Source organism: Neoarius graeffei, chromosome 10 (assembly GCF_027579695.1).
Source record: "Neoarius graeffei isolate fNeoGra1 chromosome 10, fNeoGra1.pri, whole genome shotgun sequence".
Classification (NCBI taxonomy): domain Eukaryota; kingdom Metazoa; phylum Chordata; class Actinopteri; order Siluriformes; family Ariidae; genus Neoarius; species Neoarius graeffei.
The window spans coordinates 21293401-21302395 of record NC_083578.1 but is presented as its reverse complement, the minus strand read 5'-3'; the positions used below and the strand labels follow the sequence as shown (position 1 = coordinate 21302395).

Genomic DNA, 8995 nt, shown 5'->3' with positions numbered 1-8995 from the left:
TGTTCTGTATGGAGGAATGGGCTAAAATTCCTCCAAGCCGGTGTGCAGGACTGATCAACAGTTACCGGAAACGTTTAGTTGCAGTTATTGCTGCACAAGGGGGTCACATCAGATACTGAAAGCAAAGGTTCATATACTTTTGCCACTCACAGATATGTAATATTGGATCATTTTCCTCAATAAATAAATGACCGGGTATAATATTTTTGTCTCGTTTGTTTTAACTGGGTTTATCTACTTTTAGGACTTGTGTGAAAATCTGATGATGTTTTCGGTCATATTTATGCAGAAATATATAGAAAATTCTAAAGGGTTCACAAACTTTCAAGCACCACTTGTCAGAACAGCATATAAAAACCCGGAAGGCATATATATAAGGAAATATGTTAAAATACGTGACGGTACGGTTCTATACCGGGTTATGGGAGATGCGGCTGGACTCGATATATCGTCACAGCCCTGTCTGAATGCTGTGGGACGCACCGTTACAGTCCCTGCTGCAGGATTGGATCTTCACTCCGTCTATCACAAGCCTATAATCAACACAAACGCTACTTGTCCGCCTGGAAAAGGCTAAAAACATATTGCTTTTTAAGAAGAGACACGACTCATACTGTAGGTAAGACTTATTTTATTTTATTTTATTCATTTAACGCAGATTGTGATGAAAAAGTGCTAGCTTGTTGCTAACTTGAGGAACATTTCCAAGCGCGAGAGCATGTTTCGCCTACGTGTTATTCTGAGGAGAATTCTTTTTTATTATTATTCATGCTAATAAATAAGTTTTTTTTTAAAGAAATAAAACATTTATCCTAAACTTTAGGGTTGGGTTCTCAGCTAACTGGGCACTAAATGTCCCGTCAGCTCGTTACCTAAAGGGAAGCTTGTCAAGTTTCTTAGTACTGAAAAAACTCCAAAAATAAATCAGTTTAATTAAACAGAAACTCTGTTGTGGAGTCGAACAAACACTTAATTTAATGTTTTTTCCCTTCTTTTTAAACAAAACCGGAACATTTAACATAGCTGAGTTACTATAGTGTGTTTTTAGTGTATTTGTGACCAGCTGAAGGGAAAAAAGTGAATTAGTTCACTAGTGTAGTGTTGTGAGTGAACAAGGATGTCTCGAGACATTGTGATATTAGTGCGCGAGACACGAGACCCGCCCTCGTGACATTGTGTTTTAATTCAGTTAGTGAAAGTCAGTGAGCCATTACACACACACACACACACTGTCATTACACACACACACACACACACACACACTGTCATTACACACACACACACACACACACACACTACCGTTCAAAAGTTTGGGGTCACCCAGACAATTTTGTGTTTTCCATGAAAAGTCACACTTTTATTTCCCACCATAAGTTGTAAAATTAATAGAAAATATAGTCAAGACATTTTTCTGGCCATTTTGAGCATTTAATCGACCCCACAAATGTGATGCTCCACAAACTCAATCTGCTCAAAGGAAGGTCAGTTTTATAGCTTCTCTAAAGAGCTCAACTGTTTTCAGCTGTGCTAACATGATTGTACAAGGGTTTTCTAATCCTCCATTAGCCTTCTGAGGCAATGAGCAAACACATTGTACCATTAGAACACTGGAGTGAGAGTTGCTAGAAATGGGCCTCTATACACCTATGGAGATATTGCACCAAAAACCACACATTTGCAGCTAGAATAGTCATTTACCACATTAGCAATGTCTCATCTCATCTCATCTCATCTCATTATCTCTAGCCGCTTTATCCTGTTCTACAGGGTCGCAGGCAAGCTGGAGCCTATCCCAGCTGACTACGGGCGAAAGGCGGGGTACACCCTGGACAAGTCGCCAGGTCATCACAGGGCTGACACATAGACACAGACAATCATTCACACCTACGGTCAATTTAGAGTCACCAGTTAACCTAACCTGCATGTCTTTGGACTGTTGGGGAAACCGGAGCACCCAGAGGAAACCCACGCGGACAACATGCAAAATCCGCACAGAAAGGCCCTCGCCGGCCACGGGGCTCGAACCCGGACCTTCTTGCTGTGAGGCGACAGCGCTAACCACTACACCACCGTGCTGCCCCATTAGCAATGTATAGAATGTATTTCTGATTAGTTTAAAGTGATCTTCATTGAAAAGAACAGTGCTTTTCTTTCAAAAATAAGGACATTTCAAAGTGACCCCAAACTTTTGAACGGTAATGTATATGAGTGATTCCATGCTTATGGGTACTGAAATGGGGACATGAACTTATTTTTAAAAATTCACCTAAAACCATTTCTTCTTTTTTTTTTACCATCAGGTCACAAAACATGTAATCTTTAATGAATGATATGTTAAAAGATGGGCGGCACGGTGGTGTAGTGGTTAGCGCTGTCGCCTCACAGCAAGAAGATCCTGGGTTCGAGCCCCGTGGCCGGCGAGGGCCTTTCTGTGTGGAGTTTGCATGTTCTCCCCGTGTCCGTGTGGGTTTCCTCCGGGTGCTCCGGTTTCCCCCACAGTCCAAAGACATGCAGGTTAGGTTAACTGGTGACTCTAAATTGACCGTAGGTGTGAATGTGAGTGTGAATGGTTGTCTGTGTCTATGTGTCAGCCCTGTGATGACCTGGCGACTTGTCCAGGGTGTACCCCGCCTTTCGCCCGTAGTCAGCTGGGATAAGCTCCAGCTTGCCTGCGACCCTGTAGAAGGATAAAGCGGCTAGAGATAATGAGATGAATGAGATGAGATGTTAAAAGATAACTTTAATTTTCTGAGATGTAATAAAAACATATTTATATGCCAAAGTCAGAACGTAACAGAAGTGTTGTGGACATATATATTCTCAATTTTAACAATGTAGAATTACTTTTTGAAACATAGGAAGGTGATGTTTTAGCAAATATAATTAATAAACATGTGTAGTAGAATAAACATACACATTCTTTCAATAAGATTAACATGGTATATAGCTAGATTGTAATTAATTTGTAACAGACACGAGATGGACAATCGTAACAGAAGTAATGTAACAGACATCATTTTGGAACTCATAGGCTTGACTTTGGCATATAAATGTTTTTATTACATCTCAGAAAATTAAAGTTATCTTTTAACATATCATTCATTAAAGATTACATGTTTTGTGACCTGATGGTAAAAAAAGAAATGGTTTTAGGTGAATAAGTTCATGTCCCCATTTCCCATAAGCATGGAATCACTCATATATATAAAAGATAAGATGCACTTTATTGTCCCCAAAGGGAAATTCGTCTTGGACTTCATTGTTGCGACAGTGCTGCTTACATAGAGAATAAATAGATGAACAATACACATACCAACATATACAGACACACACTGATAAACATCAATACACATACAGACATGTACAGACACACACTTGCAGGTAAACATAGAAACATATTAGAACACTGGAGTGAGAGTTGCTGGAAATGGGCCTCTATACACCTATGGAGATATTGCACCAAAAACCAGACATTTGCAGCTAGAATAGTCATTTACCACATTAGCAATGTATAGAGTGTATTTCTGATTAGTTTAAAGTGATCTTCATTGAAAAGAACAGTGCTTTTCTTTCAAAAATAAGGACATTTCAAAGTGACCCCAAACTTTTGAACGGTAGTGTACTTCCATAGTTTACTGCTTTATCCAGCTCAAGAGTGTTCTCTAATATGGTGGCAAACGGGAAAACACACACATTCTTCAGGATTAGACAATGCCCACTGACCTCTGATAAGCTGTTAGAAACCTGTGCACTTGGCACGCAAAGTTACTGTAAAGGAACAATGTGTTGCATTATTTCTGAAAACAAAGAGGGCAAGTGTCCACATTAATAAGGTTAAGATGTTGACTGGAAATGAGGAAAACTGAAATTGTCTCCTAAACAGCGAGCGTGTACATGCCTCGCGTCCTGTGAACCTATTTCTGGTTTCTTCTTCTTGGTTCACTCTTACCCCTTTTCCACCAAATCAGTTCCAGGGCTGGTTCGAAGCCAGTGCTGGTTCACAACTCGTTCAACTTGCGAGCCAGCTGAGAACCAGTTTGCTTTTCCATAGCTCGCCGTGCTAACGGAAGACATGTCATTATGTCGCTGTATACGTCAGTTACATCGTTGTATACGTCATTATGTCGCTATATACGTCAGTTACATCGCTACGTTTGCATAAACCTTGGCGTGAATATCGAAGCAAAAACAACACGGAAGAAGCAGCAGCAACAACAATAATAATAATAATGGATGACTTCGCATTTGTACAGCTGCTGCTTCTCGTCGCTTAAAAATGGCGATCTTTCGCGGTCTTATTGTTGTTGGTCTTAACAACTCCACCCCCCCGCTGACGTAAGCGGTTCTTTCCTCTGGCCCAGCAGAGAGTTGGTGCTAGCCTGGAACCTGTTTTTCTGGCCCCAGAGCCAGTTCTTTGTCAGTGGAAACAGAAAACCCGGTTCCAAACTAAGCACTGGCCCCGAACCAGCCCTGGAACTGCTTTGGTGGAAAAGGGGCATCAGAAGGGAAGAACTCAAGAACCGAGCCCTCATTAAAGTGCATATCTCCGGTAAATTCAGGAGCAAGATCAATGTAATTCTCCTATTTTATATTAAACTTTGGTCAAATATCTGTAACATTCTGCATTCTCTGCAATTTTTTTACCTTGCGCAATACCAGAAATATTCAGTTGAAATCAAACGAATTGGTCCGCCTCTGAAAAAACTTGGCATTTGGATTTCCCGGCAAACATTGATTTTCGTGACGTCACGTGCGGGACGCCTTATTCTGAATCCTACGTCAGCTCTGGTTTATTTATGAGAAAACGACCTGGTGGTTTTCTGCAAATTTCTTCAACGTTATCACGTAATTATTAAAATGGTTAACAGATGTATCGTAGCAACACCAATCTTGATGGGATTAGTACTCATCGTTTTCCAAAAGACCAGACAATGAGAGAGAAATGGGAGCGCTTGGTCTACACAGGCTGTGCACTGAAACCATGGAAAGCTCTCGCAGCCTGCTTCCGCGGGTAGTGTCACGAATCTAGTTCCAGACTTCGTTGGGATTTTTCCAGACGCGTTTTGTTATTTTATTTTTTTCTGCTGTAGACAGATGGCCTTGTGCAAAATTACCCTTCTGGATGAGTGTGTAAAGGGACATACTTTCATATAAAAAAACCACGAAATTGGTCCAGAATATGCACGTTAACCCTCGTCCTGAGGGCTAAATTCCAGCAGGTTACTTACATATTCATACATTTGCCTGACAAAGCAATTTACAACTTGCAGTCGAGGACTGGGGGGCGGCACGGTGGTGTTGTGATTAGCACTGTCGCCTCACAGTGAGAAGGTCCTGGGTTCGAGCCCAGCAGCCGGCAAGGGCCTTTCTGTGTGGAGTTTGCGTGTCTGTGTGGGTTTCCTCCAGGTGCTCCGGTTTCCCCAACAGTCCAAAGGTTAATTGGTGGCTCTAAATTGACCATAGGTGTGAGTGTGAATGGTTGTTTGTTTGTGTCAGCCCTGCGATAATATCAAGAGGGGGGATAATGTACCCCGCCTCTCACCCATAGTCAGCTGGGATAGAGGCTCCAGTTTGCCTGCGACCCTGTAGGACAGGATAAGCGGCTACAGATAATGGATGGATGGACCCACATGTCCAAAGACATGCAGGTTAGGTTAATTGGTGGCTCTAAATTGACCGTAGGTGTGAATGGTTGTTTGTCTATGTGTCAGCCCTGCGATAACCTGGCGACTTGTCCAGGGTGTACCCCGCCTCTCGTCCATAGTCAGCTGGGATAGGCTCCAGCTTGCCTGCAACCCTGTAGGACAGGATAAGCAGCTACAGATAATTGTGGATGGACAGTCGAGGACTGAATACAATACGAGCAGTTGATGGTTAAAGATCTTGCTCAAGGGCCTAATTGTGGCGGTGCTGAGATTTAAACTCCTGATCAGCATTGTCAGTACTCCGTGTGCGGCAGGAATACACCCAGGATTGGACACCAGTCTGTTGCAGGGTGTGCACACGCACGTTGCACCTACATGCAATTCATCTCCCCACTGCGATGTTGGGATGCGAACACGTGGGGAAAATGTGCACAGATAGGAATCTGAGCTCGGGATTGAACCAGAGATGCTGGAGCTGGACCACTGTGGTGCCACTCTACTCCCTGGCCTTTGTTTGTTTTTATTTCGATCACCTGCACATTTATTTGCTTGGCAGATACTTTTAAGCAAAGTGACTTTCAAGAGTAGTCGATGATGATGACGACAGTCTGGACCCCAACATTTGAGTGTTCTCCGCCAAACTAATCTGCTTATTAACAGCTTCCTGAGTCCAAGTGGGTGTGTTTGAGCAAGGAAAATACTAAAATGTGCAGGACAGGAGGTATATCAGGACCATGGTTGGGAACCTGTGGTCTGGGAGTTGATGCAACATGGGATTCCACCAGTTTACCCTTCAACAAACCCAATGGATGAAGGAAGTGCTACAGTTAATGACAGTCCATAATTATCGACACCTTTTCAGATTTACCAATAAAAAACAATTTTACAAAGGTGAGTTTCAATTACAACAGTTATTATTGGTTAATTAATCAACCAGAAGACCCCACCCCTCCCCCTTTGAGCTTGTCATCTGATGACACAGCTCGTTACCTGAAATGGAATTTTTTTTTAGCACGATCATCAATTTGAAGAAAACCCAGACATCATCATCGCAGGTAAACATGGTGGAAAGGTCATGGACATGTTTTTACTGATCAAATTCACCAATTTTTCGTGATCTCCTTGTCGAAACTTACTTTTGTTTCTTACTCTTTCATTTGACGGTCGCCATTTTGTATCTAAATGTGCGTTTGAGGTGGGGTTTACATTCGACCGTATCAGCGGATCATCAGATTAATGTTTTTAAAACGATTAGTGTGCACACAGCAACGCCAATACACGATTCGCGTGCACATAGCAACGCCAATACACGGATACGCTCGGCTCCGCAGGCATCCTGCGCTCCAAATCACTCCGCCCTGAACAGCGAGTGCCCTCTGGAGGGTGCGCACTCCGGCCCTGCGCAGCTCACAGAGCGCGCGAGTATAGCGCACGAGCAGTGATTTGGGACTGAGCCGCTGTGTGTGCGATCTCAGTGCATATCGGGCATGCGCGTCACTTACCACTTGCAAGTGGAAGGATGGCAAGCCTAAAGACAATCATAACTACACAATGGGCAGTATTTGCATCAGTATTTGCAGTATTTTCATACTTTTATACTCTTTAATGAAAGGTGATACAAGGCGGAAGTCCGCGCCATTTTTCAGCAGTCGCGTCACATGACCAACGCCAGCGAATCAGGAAGGTGGATGTCACAGTGACGTTGTCCAATGACGACGCCAGCTAGAGCTCAGCACAGCGTATCCGCGTATTCTCAATGTTTACACAGCACCGGACCAGACACGATTTGGATTGAATACGTGGACCCTGGCGGATTCCCGTTTCCAGGCGTTTTAATGTAAACGGACAGTGCATCCGCGAAGAAAACGAGACAGATACGGTCTAATGTAAACTTGGCCTGAGAATCACGTGAGGTGTCAATAATAGTGATCACTTTCACCGGTGTCCACCATTATCGACACCCTATGGAATTAAGTGACATTTACAACTCCTATGGATCGATCTTTGTGTAACATTGTTGAAGTAGATGAAGTCTCATCTCATCTCATTATCTCTAGCCGCTTTATCCTGTTCTACTTTAAAAAAATAAAAGTGCTGTGATTTTATAATAATTTTGTTTCTGATTCATAACAGAATGAAATGTTTATAGAGTATTTGGAATCCGATTGCAATAAATAGAATTAGACCAGAACTAAATTCCAAGCATATAAAAAAGTACATGCTTGAAATATTCAGATTTTTCTATTCCATTCAGAATTTTTTTTAATTTTTTGCAGTTTGTTGTAAACATCTACCACATATTACAATATCAGGAGACATTTTATATTTTGGTTCAAGGAATGACATGCGACCTTTGACCTGGATTTTCATGTGGTTACAAGGTCAATTCCCTGTTGACATTTACTGGTAAACTACAAAACTAGAAATTAATACAAACAACAACGAACGATTAACAAAATGTGATCTACGAAAATACTTAGAAAGTGGAACAAAAAGATTTTCTGAGACAGGTTAAACATTATCAGGTCATTTGTTTACAAACATTAGAATTACTTCTTCATTTACATAAGCACCGACATTGATATCTCCTCTCATTATCTCTAGCCGCTTTATCCTGTTCTACAGGGTCGCAGGCAAGCTGGAGCCTATCCCAGCTGACTATGGGCGAAAGGCGGGGTACACCCTGGACAAGTCGCCAGGTCATCACAGGGCTGACACATAGACACAGACAACCATTCACACTCCCATTCACACCTACGGTCAATTTAGAGTCACCAGTTAACCTAACCTGCATGTCTTTGGACTGTGGGGGAAACCGGAGCACCCGGAGGAAACCCACGCGGACACGGGGAGAACATGCAAACTCCACACAGAAAGGCCCTCGCCGGCCACGGGGCTCGAACCCAGACCTTCTTGCTGTGAGGCGACGGTGCTAACCACTGCGCCGCCCCTGACATTGATATGTTTATATAAAAGATATTTTGTACTAAATATAAGTACTAATTTTAAATAAAAACTGTTTTAACTTAATACCACATACTGAATTATTATTATTATTATTATTATTATTATTATTATTTATTTTATTATTTTTAAAATAAATAATCATCTGGGTGTCGACTGTGATGACCTGGCGACTTGTCCAGGGTGTACCCCGCCTTTCGCTCATAGTCAGCTGGGATAGGCTCCAGCTTGCCTGCGACCCTGTAGAAGGATAAAGCGGCTAGAGATGATGAGATGAGATTATTATTATTATTTTATTTTTATTTTTTTTAAATAAATAATCATCTGGGTGTCGACTGTGATGACCTGGCGACTTGTCCAGGGTGTATCCTGCCTTTTGCTCATAG

General features: G+C 42.2%; 1 protein-coding gene across 4 annotated transcripts in view; it reads left to right on the top strand.

Moving 5' to 3' along the window:
- Positions 1 to 474: 474 nt before the first annotated feature.
- kank3 (KN motif and ankyrin repeat domains 3) overlaps positions 475 to 8995 on the top strand; it is a 39843-nt gene continuing 31322 nt past the window's right edge. For 2 of the 4 annotated variants that reach the window (XM_060931513.1, XM_060931514.1), the window contains exon 1: positions 476 to 619. The gene's annotated coding sequence lies outside the window, so the exon portion shown is untranslated. Of the gene's footprint in view, positions 620 to 8995 lie in introns of all 4 variants that reach the window. The other 2 variants (XM_060931517.1, XM_060931516.1) reach the window with 2 other exon arrangements.